The sequence below is a fragment of the Erinaceus europaeus genome, chromosome 1 (assembly GCF_950295315.1).
Source record: "Erinaceus europaeus chromosome 1, mEriEur2.1, whole genome shotgun sequence".
NCBI lineage: Eukaryota > Metazoa > Chordata > Mammalia > Eulipotyphla > Erinaceidae > Erinaceus > Erinaceus europaeus.
This window is the reverse complement of record NC_080162.1, coordinates 209,234,177-209,253,636: the sequence shown is the minus strand read 5'-3', so window position 1 is coordinate 209,253,636 and position 19,460 is coordinate 209,234,177. Positions and strand designations below refer to the sequence as shown.

Sequence of the window (19,460 nt, the reverse complement as noted above, 5' to 3'; positions counted from 1 at the left end):
TTTCTTTTGCTCTTTCTGAAGTCTAAGAGGAGACAGATGCCTGGGAAAAAGGGGATAATTTCAAAGTTGTCACAGGAGAAGAGAATCTTCACATTTTTTAGGCTTATCTGTAGATTCATTTAGCATCACAACCTAGTGGCTGAGTTTAAGCCACAGCTCACACCCCTTCCCCTGTTCTTGGTTCTCCTTTGTGTCTGCATTTCACCACCCGATGGGTTCTCTAATTTAAATCTGTTGGACAGCCTGAACAATAAGTCATTATTAATTTAATAATTTTCAGAGTGTGCTTGGTGGATCAGAGGAAGTGGATCTGCCCTTGGAACTCTCTCCCTGCACATACTTGATGCTTTGTCTTTTCTGCATTAACTTTTCCAGAGTAGCCCACATCTGGGGGTTAATATGACTATGGGAGTTTAATTGCTGTAGTGTTATTAGGCTTGTCAGTGTTGGCCACGGGAACCCAGGTGGCACAGACTTGGATAATGTGTTTAATGGCCTTGTTAACTGATATATTTCTTTTAGCCCTGTCATTAAATTCCCTTTGTGGCAAGCTCACAGCAATTGCTGTAGGCCACTATGTTGCAAAGTGCAGTTGCTCTAGGGACCAGAGACTCTGGGAGCCATAGACCAAATTAAGGGGATGCAGACTGGCACGTGCCTTTGAATATGTCTCAGTACAGCACTTCTGAGAAGTATCCATGGAATTGCAAGTGGCTTTGCATGATGACATCCCTCTGTCGCTCTGTACATAAAATCATCTTTAAATACAATATGGGATTTGACCTGAGTGTGAGAAAGTGACAGGTGTAACTGTGTGACCAGAGTCACCAAGGTCTACTGCAGATACGACCATAGGGAATATTATTAACCCATACTTAGGATGAACCATCTGAAAGACACATACACGGAGCCTTTTGAAAATGTTAATTCATTTATTCTTTGGAAATACCCTATAGGTAGCCATTAGCTTTTATAGTTCATTCATTCATTCATTCATTTATTTATTGGATAGAGACAAGCAAAAATTGAGAAGAATGTGGGGTACAGAGGGAAAGAGACCAAGATATACCTGCAGCCCTGCTTCACCACTTGCAAAGCTTTCCCCCTGCAGGTGGGGACCTAGGGCTTGAACCTGGGTCCTTGAGCATGGTATCACATCTGCTCAACCAGGTGTGCCACCACCCAGCCCGCCGTCTCTATTTAATTTCTGGAGAGATAAACCAATGCTTTCAAGACCATTTAGCTTGTGAATAAAAATAACATAGAATATGACTGCGGGACTTTAATGTTGCCTTGTCATTTTTGCAAGATTCCCAAAGTTCCTAAACAGGAAGGGTAGAGTTTGTTGGCCTTTGCCCTTTGGCCTAAGAAATGATCAGGATTAAGGTCTAGTTGACTGCACTGTGGAACCCTTGCAAAAGGCAACCACAGCAAGGAGTCCAATATAAATTAAGAAAGAGCTTATATGTGTAGCAGGATGTAGCGACAAGGCGGGCACCCACTCTTCCATAATCTCAGTCCCTGGATTATTAACTGGAGCTCACTGGAGTCACTCTGTCTGTCGGTGGGATTACTAAGGGACAGGACACCATGATGAGCGCTAACCTGACTCTAAGCCAGGTGCCATTCCCTGGCCCTGACTCCGGTGTCATTCCTGTGTCTCCAGCTCCTTCACCTGCGACCTCCCGGTTTCTCTCTTCTGACCTGTGGCAGTTTCCTGCTATGTGTCTATATACTTATTTACTTTGGGTCCTCCTTTTTTCCCCAACACAGTGCATGCCCCAGTGCATTAACTGAAGTTGCTCAGTAGGAAAATTAACATCACAACAGATTTTAGGGACATTCCCCAGCTTATCTTCAGTTTGTCAATTTTCAGTGTCTAATCATATATCAAACCAACTCATCACTGAACAAAACTCAGACCTTTTCCTCTTGTGTCAGCTTCACAAATAATGTGCATTTTGCAAATTGAGAGTCAGCAGAGCTGAGAGAGAAACAACTTTAGCTCCGGAGCACTCACCTCTGAGAGCCTCTCAGACCCTGAGCTCTGAGCATAGAAGCCCTTACTTACACTGAAAACCCAGTCGTCAGTGAAGAGCCGGGCATAGTGCAGGTCTTCAACACATGGTTGAAGAATTGAAAATGATGAATTGTAGGGTAGGGACAGGATAGGGTGTACACACACCATTCAGGACTTCTTTACTTCACACTGAAGGGCAGGTATGGTTGGACAGAGGTGGGTCTACCAAGTCTGTAGTTTGGCTGCAAGGTTGCGTTGGCATTGAGGTTAGACAGTCAGCCTCAGTTTCAGGGTATGAGTGATGGGACCAAGGGCAGTAGGTAATTTCTTACACTAGCTCAAAAGTCGTAATACATCAACCAGTTAAAGGAGAGGGAAGAGAAGAAAGCTCGCTAGGAATAACCTGAAGTTGGCAATGCAAACTAGACATGGCCTTTATTTGCCAATTTGATGTCACTCTTAACCTTAAACATTCCTCTTGGACTCTATTTCTCATTGCTATTGGGCAGAGAAATTCTTGCTTTATATTCCTATGATTCAAATGGTCCACCAGCTCTGAGAAAGTCTGTTCTAGCCAGAAACTAGCCCACAGACATAATCGCCGAGGCATCACTGGTTGCCAGAAGGTAGCCCACAGACATAATTGGCCAAGGATCACTGGTTTTCCTCTAGAAAAATAATCTATCAAAAAATTACTGGACGGCTAAGAGGTCGAGGGAAAAGGTAAACATTCACTGAAGGAGTTCAGAAGAGAAGTGATGAAGCAGTAAGCCAAGAAAAGACTGAAGACCGGTGCTATCACTTCTGATTTTAGCTGCCATGAGCCCTGGAATAGGAAGGAAGTACAGACAGAAGAAAGATTAGAGAACCAGCTAGGTGGAGCATAGTTAAAATATGGGCCCCTTGAAGATAATTATGTGAACTTAATAAATCTATTCTTTGTAAAACTTTCAATTTCTATCATTTTATTTTTTAATTTTTTAAAAATCATCTTTATTTATTGGATAGAGACAGCCAGAAACTGAGAGGGAAGGGGAAGATAGAGAGGGAGGGAGAGACAGAGAGACACCTGCAGCCCTGCTTCACTACTTGTGAAGCTTTTCCTCTTCAGGTGGGGACTCGGACTCGAACCCAGGTCCTTGTGCACTGTAAGCTGTTTGCTTAACTAAATGCGCCACCACCTGGCTCTCAATTTCTATCATTTTCACAGTTTTATTGATAAAGTCCTAACTTAGAAAATATTTACAAGACCAGGTGCTAACACACATGGTTAAGCACACTTAGTGCAAGCTCAAGGACTGGGTTCAAGCCCCTGCTCACCCACCACCTGCAGGGGAGACACTTCCACAAGCGGTGAAGCAGGTCTGTAGGTGAATATCTTTCTCTCTCCTTTTCTATTCCCCCTGCCTTTCTCAATTCAATTCTCCATGTCCTATAGAATAAAATAAATTTTAAAAAAGCAGAAAAGAGCAAAACAGCCTTTAGGAGCAGTGGATTAATACTGTTGGCATTGAGCCCCAATTGATAACCCTGGAGCCCAAAAGAAAAGTAAAGAAAGAAAATATTTGTGCTTAGCCTAGTGCCTGAGCAAACAGAAAGCAATTATAAGCAATTCTGAGACAAAAAAAGTAAATTCGTTCTTTGATTGTAAATATTTACTGGTACTTGGCATATGTGAGGTGTAGCACCAGATCAAAGCATCAGCTGAGAACAAGCCTCGGCTGTGGCTGTGAGGGCTCACCTGGCTGAGTGTGCACAGTACCCTGTGCGGGACCCAGAGTCAAGCTCCAGATCCCCACCTGGCTGAGTGTGCACAGTACCCTGTGCGGGACCCAGAGTCAAGCTCCAGATCCCCACCTGGCTGAGTGTGCACAGTACCCTGTGAGGGACCCAGAGTCAAGCTCCACCTGGCTGAGTGCCCACAGTACCCTGTGCGGGGACCTAGACTCAAGCTCCAGCTCCCCACCTGGCTGAGTGTGCACAGTACCCTGTGAGGGACCCAGAGTCAAGCTCCACCTGGCTGAGTGCCCACAGTACCCTGTGCGGGGACCTAGACTCAAGCTCCAGCTCCCCACCTGGCTGAGTGTGCACAGTACCCTGTGCGGGGACCCAGACTCAAGCTCTAGATCCCCACCTGGCTGAGTGGCACAGTACCCTGTGCAGGGACCCTGAGTCAAGCTCCACCTGGCTGAGTGCCCACAGTACCCTGTGCGGGGACCTAGACTCAAGCTCCAGCTCCCCACCTGGCTGAGTGCCCACAGTACCCTGTGTGGGGCCCCAGACTCAAGCTCCAACTCCCCACCTGCAGGGGAGAAGCTTCACAAGAGCTAAAGCTGTGCTGCTGGTGTCTATTTTTCTCATTCTCTTTCCCTCTGTACTTCCCTTTCACTCTCAATTTTTCTCCATTACTAGTCAATACAAATAAGTCAATATAAATCAAATAAACAACCCAAAGCCCTCAATTTAATGGGGGCAACCCACAATCTAGTGCGGAAATAAGTCTGCCACTCCCCTCCGTCCCCCAGAAGGAGACAGTCATACATTTCACCTTGTAATGGCAAAGACTAGCACTTAAACTAAGGTACCCTGAAGGCATAAGTGGAAAGAGATTCGTTTTACTTATTATTTTGTCTTGTATGCGTGAGCTTTTAGTATCATGGGAAGTGACACTTATTTTGAAAAGTGGAATTGTTTATGGCACCAGTCCAGAGAATTATAATAGAAAGCCAAGGGGGCATGGCCAGCAGGACGCATGCCTTATCCTGCATAAAGACACAGCACAAGGCCTTGTCCACAGCTGGCTATTCCACTTTGCCTACCCTCACTTGAAACATGCCCAAATGGTCTTTTGCCCAAGCTGCTCAGTTCATTCTAGGGATATCTATTTGACAAACAAATGCAGATATGCAACATAAAACTGTTAAAAATACAAACTCACCTAAAAACTCACCAATTTATAACTGTGACTTCTTGAGGTTTCAATGCTGTTGGCCCACAGAAAGTTGGCAGGGAGTCCCTAGACTGACAGCACTAAGTGGTAGGAATGGGGAGAGGGGGATACCTGGCTGAGTGCACAGGTAACCATGTGTACAGCCCTGGGTCCAACTCCCTGGTTCCCACCTGCAGAGGAGAGGGCTGAGTGTTCATGAGTGCTGAAGGAGGGATGCTGGTATCTCTCTTTCTGTCTCTTTATCTCCCCTTCCCCTCTCAAATCATCTCCATTCTAGCAGAGAGAGAGAAAAAGAGAGAGAAAAAGAGAGACAGGGAGACACAGAGAGACAGAGAGAGAAATGAAACAGTCACTGGCATCAGTAGACTCAGTGTGTACAGGTACCAAAGCCCAGTCATAAACCTGGTGATTCGTTAATTAAATAATACAAAAATTAAAAAGAACAACAAAATGAATACTAGCAGTACTATCATAGAAGGAGGAGAGAGTATAGTGGACAACAGTAACAGCAGGTGTCTGGGAAAGATGGAGAAAGATGGGACTGGATCCTGAATCTGTTGACACAAGGAACCAATGATCGTTCCATGGCTGTAGCCTCCCTGTAGGAACAGGCGGTCTTTCAATTGCTGTAGCCTCCCTGTGGGAACAGGTGCTCTTTCCATGGCTCTAGCCTCCCTGTAGGAACAGGCGGTCTTTCCATGGCTCTAGCCTTTCTGTAGGAACAGGCAGTCTTTCCATTGCTCTAGCCTCCCTGTAGGAACAGGTGGTCTTTCCATGACTCTAGCCTCCCTGTAGGAACTGGTGGTCTTTCCATTGCTCTAGCCTTCCTGTCAGACAGGTGATCTTTTCATGGCTCTATCCTCCCTGTAGGGACAGGTGGTCTTTCCATGGCTCTAGACTCCTTGTAGGAACAGGCGGCCTTTCCATGGCTCTAGCCTTCCTGTAGGAACAGGCGGTCTTTCCATGGCTCTAGCCTTCCTGTAGAAACAGGCGGTCTTTCCATTGCTCTAGCCTCCCTGTAGGGACAGATGGTCTTTCCACGGCTCTAGCCTTCCAGTGGGAACAGGAGGTCTTTCCGTGGCTCTAGCCTTCCTGTCAGAAAAGGTGGTCTTTCCATTGCTCTAGCCTTCCTGTCAGAAAAGGTGGTCTTTCCATGGCTCTAGCCTCCCTGTAGGAACAGGTGGTCTTTCCATTGCTCTAGCCTCCCTGTAGGAACAGGTGGTCTTTCCATGACTCTAGCCTCCCTGTAGGAACAGGTGGTCTTTCCATGACTCTAGCCTCCCTTTAGGAACAGGTGGTCTTTCCATTGCACTAGCCTTCCTGTCAGAACAGGTGGTCTTTCTATTGCTCTAGCCCTCCTGTCAGAAAAGGTGCTCTTTCCATGGCTCTAGCCTCCCTGTAGGAACAGGCGGTCTTTCCATGGCTCTAGCCTTTCTGTAGGAACAGGCGGTCTTTCCATTGCTCTAGCCTCCCTGTAGGAACAGGTGATCTTTCCATGGCTCTAGACTCCTTGTAGGAACAGGCGGCCTTTCCATGGCTCTAGCCTTCCTGTAGGAACAGGTGGTCTTTCCATGGCTCTAGCCTTCCTGTAGAAACAGGCGGTCTTTCCATTGCTCTAGCCTCCCTGTAGGGACAGGTGGTCTTTCCACGGCTCTAGCCTTCCAGTGGGAACAGGAGGTCTTTCCGTGGCTCTAGCCTTCCTGTCAGAAAAGGTGGTCTTTCCATTGCTCTAGCCTTCCTGTCAGAAAAGGTGGTCTTTCCATGGCTCTAGCCTCCCTGTAGGAACAGGTGGTCTTTCCATTGCTCTAGCCTCCCTGTAGGAACAGGTGGTCTTTCCATGACTCTAGCCTCCCTGTAGGAACAGGTGGTCTTTCCATGGCTCTAGTCTCCATGTAGGAACAGGTGGTCTTTCCATTGCTCTAGCCTCCCTGTAGGAACAGGTGGTCTTTCCATTGCTCTAGCCTCCCTATAGGAACAGGTGGTCTTTCCATTGCTCTAATCTCCATGTAGGAACAGGTAGTCTATCCATGGCTCTAGACTCCCTGTAGGAACAGGTGGAATTTCCATTGCTCTAGACTCCCGGTAGGAACAGGTGGTCTTTCCATGGCTCTAGCCTTCCTGTAGGAACATGTGGTCTTTCCATTACTCTAGCCTCCCTGTAGGAACAGGTGGTCTTTCCATTGCTCTAATCTCCATGTAGGAACAGGTAGTCTATCCATTGCTCTAGACTCCCTGTAGGAACAGGTGGACTTTCTATTGCTCTAGACTCCCAGTAGGAACAGGTGGTCTTTCCATGGCTCTAGCTTTCCTGTGGGAACAGGTGGTCTTTCCATTGCTCTAGCCTCCCTGTAGGAATAGGTGTGCTGGGAAATTATGCTGATGCAGTCACATCTGCCATGTTGTCTCCTCAGGTTACTGCTAGTTCCCGCGAGAGTTGGGACATTCTCGGAGTGCCTCTTCCACCATGTTGTGCCCTCAGGGCATTGTCTATATCTCCGCGATATCTGGAGTGCTTTGGTTACTCCTCCCTCTTCCCATTCTCATGAGAGTTATCATCCTATCCTGGAGTGCTATGGTTACTCCTCCCCCTTCCCATTCTCGCGAAAGCTGCTCCTATAAAAGCCTTTCTTCTTCCGCACCTCTCTCTCTTGCCAGCGCTTCACTCCAGTGTTCAGACGCAGGAACGATTACTGTGTGAGGCAGCCATTTTTGCTACCTCCACGTGGCCCAACCTGCTTCTCTAGCACCCAACTCTGAGGTTCCAGCGCAAATAAAGATTTGTGTTTCCTCTTCGCTCCGGACCCCCTCTCTCTTCTCTGCGGCCCACGCACAACAACATCTGGCTCAACAACATCTGGCACTCAACGTGTCCCGCACTCACGCCCAGCCTGAGGTCCAGAAAGGCCGCCCAGACACAGGTAAGTGGCATCCGCCCACCTCTGTGGCCCCGCTTTTCCCTCCACCATGGGAATTTTTTCGTTTTATGAGGAGGTGTCCCAGTTATTATATCCTTCTGCCCTGGGACAGATTCATGCTCTCACAGACAGTTTAATTTTCGCTACCCCTTGGATTTTTATAACTGTGGTTGCCACTTACATGATATGTACAACGTGGTCTGCCATGAGGATAAGTGACCTTGAGGCTGAGATACGAGAGTTAATGCACATGTGCTTAAGACTCAGATGTCCTCAGCGATCAGCAGATAGACCCAGAACTTCCATTCCCACAGACACGTACATGTCTTCAGAAGCTCCTCCTCCGACCCCGCCCCCTGCCACCCAGGGTTCAGCTTCTCCTGAGATACAAGAGTTAAGAGATATGTACTTACAACCTAAACGCCCTAAGCGATTTGCAGTCAGCACCCAAACTTCTGTCCCTGCAGACACATGCTCAGTTCCTTCTGCGGCTTCCATGACCCCTTCACCCGCTGTCCTGCAGACACGTGTTCAACTCCTGCAGATATGTCTTCAGTTCCTTCTGTGGCAGATGTTGTTTTCGATGGATTATGTTGTTTTCGCCGGGCTGGCTTCACGGGCGGGTAACAGAAGACCAGGGACTCATGGTTGAGCTGTAGGCAGTATCTCTTTATTCACACAGCACAATCTAAGATGAGCTAAGCTAAACTCAAGGTAAAGTACTCTAAAACTCACAATGCTGTCTTTATATATACTTCCCAAGTAGGGTGGAAACAGGATGTGACATAGAGAGGGTGGAGAGAAAAGTGACTGGTGGAAATCAGGGTGTGACAAAGAGGGGATCAGGGTGTGACAAGGAGGGGATGGAGCAGGCGAGAATCCTATCACTGAACCACAAATGCCCTGGAGGGAGGGTGGAACTTGTTAACAGTGGTTATGTAAATAGAATGAAGTGGTTATGTAAATAGAATAGTGTTAAGCAGTGGGGATTTAAACCAAATGAAACAGAAAGGGTCTCATGCATACCAACAGGCAGACACGTGTTCAGTTCCTTCTGCTTCTCTGGCCCCGCCCCCTGCTTCCCCTGAGGCTTCCGGTTCTCTAGCCCCTCCTCCTACCGCCCCAGTTTTGGCTTCCCCTAAGGCTTCTGCTTCTCTGACCCCACCCCCTGCTAACACGTCATCATTAAGAGACCTAGTGACTGAGGTACGGGAGTTAAAGGCAGCATTTAAGGACTTTAAACCATGTGCAGTCCACCCCAAGAGCTCCGTCCCCGTAGATATGTGTGCAGTTTCCCCTGCGGCCACTACAGCAGTTTCCACAGCACCTTCCACTTCTGTAGCTCCCTCTCCTGCACCATCGGACCAAATCCACACCTTCCTGGTAAACGTGGCCCCTTCTAAACAAAACCCTCAGCTGTGGCAGCCATACTCCTCTAAAGATTTTGGAGCACTTAGACAACCGGTCAGGGAGGACGGATGCACACTCCATGGACCAAGTCCGTTTTAAGGAGTTTTTACCACCATCTTAACACGCCCCAAAATTGGAAAGATCTGGCTCGTGCTGCACTCCCAGACCCCCTCTACCTACAGTGGAAGGTATGCTTCCACAATGAGTGCTCTAGACAATCGCAGGAAAATAGTAACAAACAGGTAGAATGGGATTCTGATGCTTTGTTTGGAGAAGGAGCTTATGAATCTGGAGCTCAGCAGGCAGAAGCCAGGTTCCCAACCGGTTATTTTGAACAGGTACGCATCTGTGCAACACAAGCATGGGAAAGGGTGACCCCACCCGATGTAGATTCATCAGTTCCCATTAACTCTCTTCGTCAAAGCACTGATGAATCATTAGCGAGCTTCATCTCAAGGGTGAAGACAAGTCTAGAGAGAAAGGTTTATAATCCTGACGTCTGCTCACTACTCCTGCGCTCTATTGTCTGGGAAGGCATGATACCACAATTCCATCACGCATGCCTTAATTTTAAATACCTACACCCAGATAATTGGATTTTAGCGACACAGGAACTTACATCAGGCAATTATGGGGCATCTGCTATGACACAGGTTTATGCAGTTACCCCACGTAAGCAAAACGGGGCCTGCTTTCAGTGTGGTCACCAAGGACATTGGTGTAACCAATGTCCTGATAAGCTGCGACCACGCCTCCAGTCAGGGAAACCCCGCCTCCAGTTAGAGCGACCACACCTCCAGTCAGAGCAACCCCGCTTTCAGTCAGGGAGCCAGAGGCCATGTATTGTTTGTCCAAGATGTCATAAAGTGTTTCACTGGAAGAGAGATTGTTGGTTCAAATTTCATAAGATGGCATGCCCCTGAATGGTACAAATTCAGGGCCTGAGATTTTGTTGACCACTCCTGTTTTAGAATGAGGTCATCCTTCTATGACAGTAAAGATTGGCAATATTCCTTTTAAATTTTTGATTGACACGGGGGCAGCAAAGATGATTTTAAGGCAAGAAGAGGTTCCCCAAGATTGGGAACTCATCCCTGGACCCAGTTTACATGGAGTAGGAGGGGTGACCCAATCATTTCGCACACGAGATTCACTCATGTGGGAAGACCCGGAAGGTTCTACTGGACACTTCCACCCTTTGGTATCTTATATTAGCACCAACCTATTGGGCAGGGATATTCTGGAATGTCTTGATGTTAGGATATCCACAGATGCCTCTGCAGAGCGTAACACTCATTCCCGCGAGACCAAGTCTAATCAGCACCCCCAATACTAAATGCCATTGTTCGTAGCCAAACACCCCGCTTAAGCTGGCTTTCTAATGAGCCTGTCTGGGTGGAACAATGGCCTTTACCTAGGAATAAGCTAGAAATTTTAAAAGAGCTCGTCCAAGAGCAGTTGTCCTTGGGACACATTCGTCATTCTCGAAGCCCATGGAATACTCCTGTCTTTGTGATTAAAAAGCGCTCGGGAAAAAGGCACCTCCTCCAAGATCTCCGTGCAGTTAATAAAACCATGCAGGTCTGGGGCTCCCCCCAAAGGGGTTTGCCTCTTGCTTCTGCAATTCTCACAGGAATTCCAATCATAGCTATTGATATACAAGATTGTTTTTTCTCTATTCCCTTGCATCTGCAAGATTGTAAACGTTTTGCCTTCTATGTTCCTTCTATTAATAACGCCAGCCCTGCTGATAGATTTGAATGGGTGGTGCTGCCCCAGGGTATGGCCAATAGTCCTACAATTTGTCAAGAGACTGTTAAATCTGCTCTTGTCCCATATATTAATAAGGGCCTTAATGTTTTTCATTATACAGATGATATTTTAATATGGGAAAAATCAGATACAGATCTCTATGCCTTACGTGATTTTCTCATTCCTGCATTAAAGAAAAGTGGCCTTAATGTAGCCCCTGAGAAAATACAGCTAATCCCTCCAGTATCTTTCTTAGGTTCAGAGATTTCTTTAACGCAAATTCGTCCCTTAAATCCTAATGCCACCTTTCCTTCTAACCTTACTCTTGCTTCTTTACAAAGTTTTCTAGTAAATTTAAATTGGCTTAGGCAGTATCTCTATCTGCCTACAAGCTGCCTCCAATCACTGTTTGACCTTTTAAAAGGAAACAAACAGCCCTCCTCAAAATGTCAGTTAACTCCCGAGGCCTCCTTGGCACTGGAAAGGGTTAACCAGGGCCTCCAGGACATGCACCTTGTTTGATTCTCTCCCTCCTCTCCAGTAAACCTTCTAATCTTCAACTCCACCCCCACAGTAGTAGGGGCACTGTGGCAAGACCATGGAGTTCTTGAGTGGCTTCACACGCCAGTAGGAGGAACTCCAAGACTCCTTACTGAGATAGACGCGTTAGCATTCATGGTTTGCCAAGGAAGAAATAGGTCTGTGCAGGTCTTAGGGAAAGAACCGGATTTAATTATTCTGCCCTTTTCTCTCACAGATACAGAGTGGCTCATACGCCATCATTCCTATTTTGCCATAAGCTTCATGGAGTTTCCAGGACAAATAGATAAACATTTTCCTTATAATAAATTGATAGGTTCTTTACTTCTTTTGCCTCTACTAGCACCTAAACTTTTCTCTCAAGATCCCATTCATTCTGCTCCTACATTCTTCACTGATGGTGGAAAAAAGTGAGCTGCTGCCCTTATATATTACCCAGACAAACAACCCCCTAAACCTCTCTTTACTGAGCTTCCTGAGAATTCCCCTCAGTACAAAGAACTTTATGCTGTTTTCCTTGCATTAAAAGCTGTGCCAGAATCCTTCAACTTTTTTTCTGACAGTGTGTATACTGTTAACTTACTTCCATGGCTTGCTCGTTCCTATGTGAAAATTGATGACAACCCACTTTCTCCTCTCGTGATTCAAATCGCCTCTATGCTCTCTTCTCGAACCCAACCACTATATATTCAGCACCTTTGTTCCCACAGCCCTCTTCCTGGTTCCCTGTCCGAAGGGAATGCTGCAGCTGACTGCCTTGCCTCCACAGGAGCTCTCCTAGTCTCTGTCTCTGATCTTGCTGACTTTCATTCCCTAACCCATGTTAATCTTATAGGCCTTCGAGCTCGATTTCCTGATGTTCCGTTACCACAATTAAAACATATCCTAGCTACATGCTCTTCCTGTGCAAGTCTCATAAAAACACCTGCTATTCAGACTCTTGGTGTTAACCCCCGAGGCTTAAAAGCTAATGCTATCTGGCAAATTGATGTCACCCACATACTAAACTTTGGCAAACAAAAATATGTGTTTGTCTCAATTGATACCTTTTCTAAATTTATGTGGGCAACAGCTCAGACAGAAGAAAGCTCTAAAAAGCTTATAAGCCATATGCTCTCCTGTTTTGCTGTGATGGGCTTACCTCTTCAAGTGAAAACTGACCGTGGACCAGTGTTTACCAGCAAACAATTTAAAGATTTTTGTTCCCTCTGGAACATTACTCATACCACAGGCATTCCCTATAAGCCACAGGGACAAGGCATTGTCAAGAGGGCCCATCAAACCCTTCAGGCTCAATTAAATAAATATAAAGGAGGAAGGTACCCCCCCCCAACCTCCAGCTAGCAAAATCCTTAACTACGTTAAATCTCTTTAATATTTACAATTGCTCGGACTTACCTCCTATTATTCTTCACTGGCAAACACCATCTACTCTCCCATCTATTAAGGTCAAATGGAGAGACCCACTCGATAAGATTTGGAAAGGACCTGACCCTCTATTGACCATGGAAAGAGGTTTTGGATGCATTTTCCAACACAGTTACTCTAAACCTGTCTCGGTTCCTGCCCGCCATGTCCGACAATACCCTCATGATGGCACAGTTATCCCTGAAGAACAAGAAATACAAGAGGACTAGATGCAGGATTCATCCCAGGATCCATAATATGACATGGCAGAACCTACAAAAGTTGGCTCACAGAGCCCTCTCTCCTACCCCTTCCCTGAATGTCTTATGTTATGAATGGCCAGTTGTGTTTTGTGAGTGAGTGTGTTGAATGACCAAAAATTGTTGTATGACCCATCTGCTCAGAGTATTCTAAATGTTAAAACCATTGTCACTAACATGTGTTAACTCTCTAAGTAACCTGAGTCTGTTTATAGTCCAAAGTCAATTATAGTAAACCTCTAACTTGTTGCAAGTTTTATTGTTTTCCACAAGTAAGTGATTACAGCTATCAAGCCTTCATATGAGGAATCATCTGTTCATATGGTAAGGTAGTAAACTGTAAGAAGTTCCTCCATATCCAACCTATGTAAATTAACAACATTCACGTATTCTTGTAAACTTAACTGGGGTATCTTGTTTTGTCACCATAAGCCATGCCTTTGTCAGCCAACAATTTAAAGATGTTTCTCTTTATAATATCACCCATGCCACGGACATTCTTTACTACCCCCAAAGACAAATGGCTGTTTCCCCTAGACATCACATACACTGACTGCTTCCCTTAGACTTAAGATATGATCCTACCTCTTCATACCAATAGATACATTCCCCCTTCCTTACCTGTCTACCCTTAGTTGTAGGACCCTAGTTTGTTTTACTTCTTCTGCTCACAATAGGTCCTATAATTTTTTAAAAACATTCTAATTAATTTATTAATGAGAAAGAGAGGAGGAGAAAGAAAGAACCAGATATCTTTCTGGTACACATGCAGCCAGGGATCGAATTTGGGATCTCACACTTGAGAGTCTAACGCCTTATTCACTGCGACACCTCCCAGACCATGGTCCTATAATTCTTAATAAGCTCATGGCCTTTTAGCGGCAACAGATTGATGCCATAAAGATGCAACCTATACAAACTCACTATCATAGGCTGGACATGGCAGAATATTGAGTTGCTGTGGAGGATTTGCCCCCTCCATCAGAACGTTCACCATGTAGAGGGCTGGCTAGCCAATGACAGGTAAGAGGAAACTAGCGCTATCCAGTCAACCTAAGACAGGGCACCTGGTACTACTGGGCAAAAATGACTAGGTGTTCCAGTGACGGGTAAGACGGAAGGCTGATCCCCAACCTAAGATAGGCACAGTCCACCCTGCCACAAAACAAAGTCCACCAAACATCAAAACATGGCATAAGACAGGGGGACATGTGAGGAGCCCCATGTGCCCTCATGGTTGCTATTGGCATGGCCATAGAGTTTATGTTAAAAGATAGTTATTGGGAATCTGGCGGTGGTGCAGCGGGTTTAGTGCAGGTGGCGCTAAGTGCAAGAACTGGCTTGAGGATCCCAGTTTGAGCCCCTGGCTCCTCACCTGCAGGGGAATCACTTCACGGGTGGTGAAGCAGGTCTACAGGTGTCTTTCTCTCCCCCTGTCTTCCCCTCCTCTCTCCATTTCTCTCTGTTCTATCCAACAACCACAATATCAGCAATAACAACAATATTATTACAACAATAAAACAACTAGGGCAACAAAGGCAAGATACAAAAAAAAAGGGATAAGATAGTTCCTGCTTCCCTACACCTAAGAGTATTTGTTAAAAGATACATTCTTTTCCCCCATGAATCACCCAGGACCTTTCAGATAATGGCTGACTACCATGACAAATAATATAAAATATAGTCATAAATGAATAGGAAAGATACACCCCCCAATACTCAGTTGGTCAAGGCACCAAACCTCTTTTTCTATAAAGCATTCAAATCAGATGCCCTGCTAGCCACGAGAAGCAGATTGTTTGTGTTTCTTCCACAGGAATCCCCCCCAAAAAAATCTGGACCCCTGCACACCCTGACATCACCCACTAGATGGCACGACTACAGTGGCAAACCCCCCGAAACCCTAGATGTCACCTGACGCGATCTGAAGAACCTGATTCACAGACTCCAAGGACAGAACTTTTTTACTGCCTGTCTGCCTTTCCTGCTTCTGCTTTGACCTGTCACGTTTTGGTGGTTCCAGCTCACTCTCTACAGAAAAGCAGAATTCCAGAGGCTGGCCTTCCTCATGCAGCATTTCATCCCCTGCCATTTCTCCCACTAGTTGCCTACTTTGGACTGAGACTTCTATCAGACTTGCTGGCATACCCTTTGGACACTTTAGACAATTTTACAGCAGCTTTCTTCCCTTCACGTTGCTGGTTTTTCATAGACTGACCCTGAGTAGTTCACAGACTTTACACACTGTTGCTCTGGGCATTAGATAAAAAGAAAGGGGGAGATGCTGGGAAATTATGAGATGCTGGAAAATCAGCCATGTTGTCTCCTCAGGCTACTGCTAGTTCCCGCGAGAGTTGGGACATTCTTGGAGTGCCCGTTCCACCATGTTGTGCCCTCAGGGAATTGTCTATATCCCTGTGATATCCGGAGTGCTTTGGTTAGTCCTCCCCCCTCCCATTCTCACGAGAGTTATCATCCTATCCTGGAGTGCTATGGTTACTCCTCCCCCTTCCCATTCTCATGAAAGATGATCCTATAAAAGCCTTTCTTCTTCCGCACCTCTCTCTCTTTCCAGCGCTTCACTCCGGTGTTCAGACGCAGGAAAGGTTACTGCATGAGGCGGCCATTTTCACTACCTCCATGTGGCCCAACCTGCTTCTCTAGCACCCAACTCTGAGGTGCCAGCGCAAATAAAGATTTGTATTTCCTCTTGGCTCCGGACTCCCTCTCTCTTCTCTGCGGCCCACGCACAACAGTATCTGGCTCAACAACACAGGTGGTCTTTCCATGGCTTTAGCCTCCCTGTAGGAATAGGTGGTATTTCCATTGCTCTAGCCTTCCTGTGGGAACAGGTGGCTTTTCCATAGCTATAGCCTCCCTGTAGGAACAGGTGGTCTTTCCATGTCTCTAACCTCCCTGTAGGAACAGGTGGTCTTTCCATGGCTCTAATCTCCATGTAGGAATAGGTGGTCTTTCCATTGATCTAGCCTCCCTGTAGGAAGAGGCAGTCTTTCCATTGCTCTAGCCTCCCAGTAGGAACAGGCGGTCTTTCCATGGCTCTAGCCTTCCTATAGGAACAGGTGGTCTTTCCATGGTTCTAGCCTCCCTGTAGGAACTGATGGTCTTTCCATGGCTCTAGCTTTCCTGTAGAAACAGGTGGTCTTACCATTGCTCTAGACTCCCTGTAGGAACAGGTGATCTTTCCATGGCTCTAGCCTCCCTGTCGGAACAGGTGGTCTTTCCATGGCTCTAGTCTCCCTGTAGGAACAGGTGGTCTTTCCATGGCTCTAGCCTCCCTGTAGGGACAGGTGGTCTTTATATGGCTCTAGCCTCCATGTAGGAACAGGTGGTCTTTCCATGGTTCTAGCCTCCCTGTAGGAACTGGTGGTCTTTCCATGGCTCTAGCCTTCATGTAGGAACATGTGGTCTTTCCATGGTTCTAGCCTCCCTGTAGGAACTGGTGGCCTTTCCATGGCTCTAGCCTTCCTGTGGGAACAGGTGGTCTTTCCATGGCTCTAGCCTTCATGTAGGAACATGTGGTCTTTCCATGGCTCTAGCCTCCCTGTCGGAACAGGTGGTCTTTCCATTGCTCTTGTCTCCCTGTAGGAACAGGTGGTCTTTCCATGGCTCTAGCCTCCCTGTAGGAACAGGTGGTCTTACCATTGCTCTAGACTCCCTGTAGGAACAGGTGATCTTTCCATGGCTCTAGCCTCCCTGTAGGAACATGTGGTCTTTCCATTGCTCTAATCTCCATGTAGGAACATGTGGTCTTTCCATGGCTCTAGCCTTTTTGTAAGAACAGTTTTTCTTCAGATAGTCACACACTGTAGAGTTGTGCAGTCAGTCAGACATCCTTGAGGATCATTTACAGTAATGAACATACCAAGTAATCTGTTCTATGGTGGGTTATGAAGCTACTGTAAGAAAGTGGGTGGGGGGAAGGACACAAGAGATAACAGCTAATGAACTTCAGTAAAAGGCCAAAATCATGGACAGATGTCATCAAACTGGGAGAGTGGTGGCTAAGGTGCACTATTTCTGGGACTGAGTTAAAGAAACAACTGTCAGTTGGAAAAATAAATAAATAAAAGAAACTCACCCAGCCACAGGTGAGTACAGACTCATGTGACTCATGAAAAAGGTAAGGATGTTACTTCCAGGACTAAAAGCCCTTGCTCAGACACAGCTGACCCCAAATTGGAAGATTGATAGCTAAGCTGCACAACTTCCAGGTTCAAGATAAAGCAGAAAAATAACTGCTAAAAAGATTTTAAAAATCACCTAAAAACTCACCAATTTACAACTGTGACTTCTTAAGTTTCCGCAATGCTGTTGCCCCACAGAGGCTGGAACACCAGCAGGGATACTGACCCAGCCTAGTGACTCTAGATAAAATCTCCCCTCCACAACCAAGATATATAAACAGGAAAATCAAACAGCTCAGCCAGAGTGTCTCTTGCTGGAACAACAAAAGAATACTAAACGAGGAAACTGAGAAACACACAGGAGACAACAATGACAGAAAAACCAAATGACCAGACATACACAGCTCTAGGAAAAAAAAATGACAAGAGTTCACAAAAGTCATTATGAAACCAATTCAAGAAACTAAGCTTAATATTCAAGAACTAGGGCTGGGTGGTGGTACACCTGGTTGAACTCACATGTTATAATGGTAAAGGACCTGGGTTTGAGCCCCTGGTTCCCACCTGCATGGGGGAAGCTTTGTGAGTGGTGAAGCAGAACCACAGGTGTCTTTTCCTCTTGACTTCTGGATCTCTCTATCCAATAAATAAATAAAGATAATTTTTTAAAAAATAAAAACTATTCAAGAACTAAGTGATCATTTTACCAAAGAATTATAAAGTAAAAAAATATAAATAATAAAAAAATAACTACAAACATGCAGGGCCCAAAATACACTTTGAATGCAGCTCAAGTTGCGGTAAGAGGCCTTGGAATTTAACTTAGTCAGATGGAGAAGAGAATACCAACACTAGAAGATACAACATCCACACTATGTGAATTTAAAACTCTTGGAGAGGAAAAGTGTATGAAAAATGAAGCACTTCTCTTTGAAATAGCAGACTCCATCAGGAAGACTAGTTTCTGAGTTATTGGGATCCCTGTGAAAGAAGAAAGGGAAAGAGGAGTAAAGAACATATTCAAAGAAATTACAGCAGCAAACTTTCCATACCTGAGCAATGTTCAAAATATAGAAATCCAAGAATGTGAGTGCACACTTAAAATTTTTAATCTAAAACAACACACAGGAAGACACATCTGACACCAAACATCTATACAGAATTGGTACATATTTACAAAAGAAGCAAAAATAACCCAATAAAAAAGTGTGCCAAAGAACTAAACAGTTTTCTTAAGGGATACACATGGTCCACAGGCACATGAAGAAGTGCTCCACTTCACTTATAACAGAGAAATGCAAATTAAGGCATCAGGCTGTGGTGTGCTTGGTCAAGTTCACATAATACTAAGTACAAGGACTTATACAAGGACCAGGGTCTGAGCCCCAGCACCCCATATGCATGGGGAAGCTTCACAAGAGGTAAATCAAGTCTAGTTGTTTCTCTTTCCCTCTCCCTCTCTATCTCCCCCTCCTCTCTCAATTTCTCTCTGTCCTACACAATAAAATGGAAAAATATGGCTTCCAGGAGTAGTGGGTTTGTAGTGTTGGTACCAAGCCCCAGAAATAACCCTGGAGTCAAAGAGAGAGAGGGATATATATATATATATATATATATATATATATATATATATATATATATATATATATATGGAGAGAGAGAGAGGCTAATTAAAACTATAAAACTACACTGTGATAAGACCTCACCCTAGAGAGAATTATGTATATCAATAAAGCAGAAAATGACAAGTGTTGGAGAGTTTGTGGAAAAAACGGAATTCCATTGCTGGTGGGAATGCAGACTGGAGAGGCACATTTGCAGGACCGTATGGAGAATCCTTACACAAATAAAAACAGAATTACTTTATGACCCAGAAATACCACTCTTTGGCATTTATCCAGTGGACAGTCAAGCACTTATTAGAAGGGACACATGCACAGATGTGTTCACAGCTGCATTATTCACAATAGCCAAAGAGTAGATCAGCCTACATGCCCATCATCAAATGGCTGCTAAAGAAGTTATGGGATATAAATTCCATGGACTATTATTCTGTAATCA

At 45.5% G+C, this 19,460-nt stretch overlaps 1 long non-coding RNA gene across 1 annotated transcript in view; it reads left to right on the top strand.

The window, feature by feature from the left end:
- LOC132541340 (uncharacterized) overlaps positions 1-15,321 on the top strand; it is a 1,018,351-nt gene extending 1,003,030 nt beyond the window's left edge. Inside the window, exon 4 of the long non-coding RNA XR_009552517.1 lies at positions 15,071-15,321. This is a non-coding gene — a long non-coding RNA (uncharacterized LOC132541340). The remainder of the gene's footprint in view (positions 1-15,070) is intronic.
- The last annotated feature ends 4,139 nt before the right edge of the window (positions 15,322-19,460 follow it).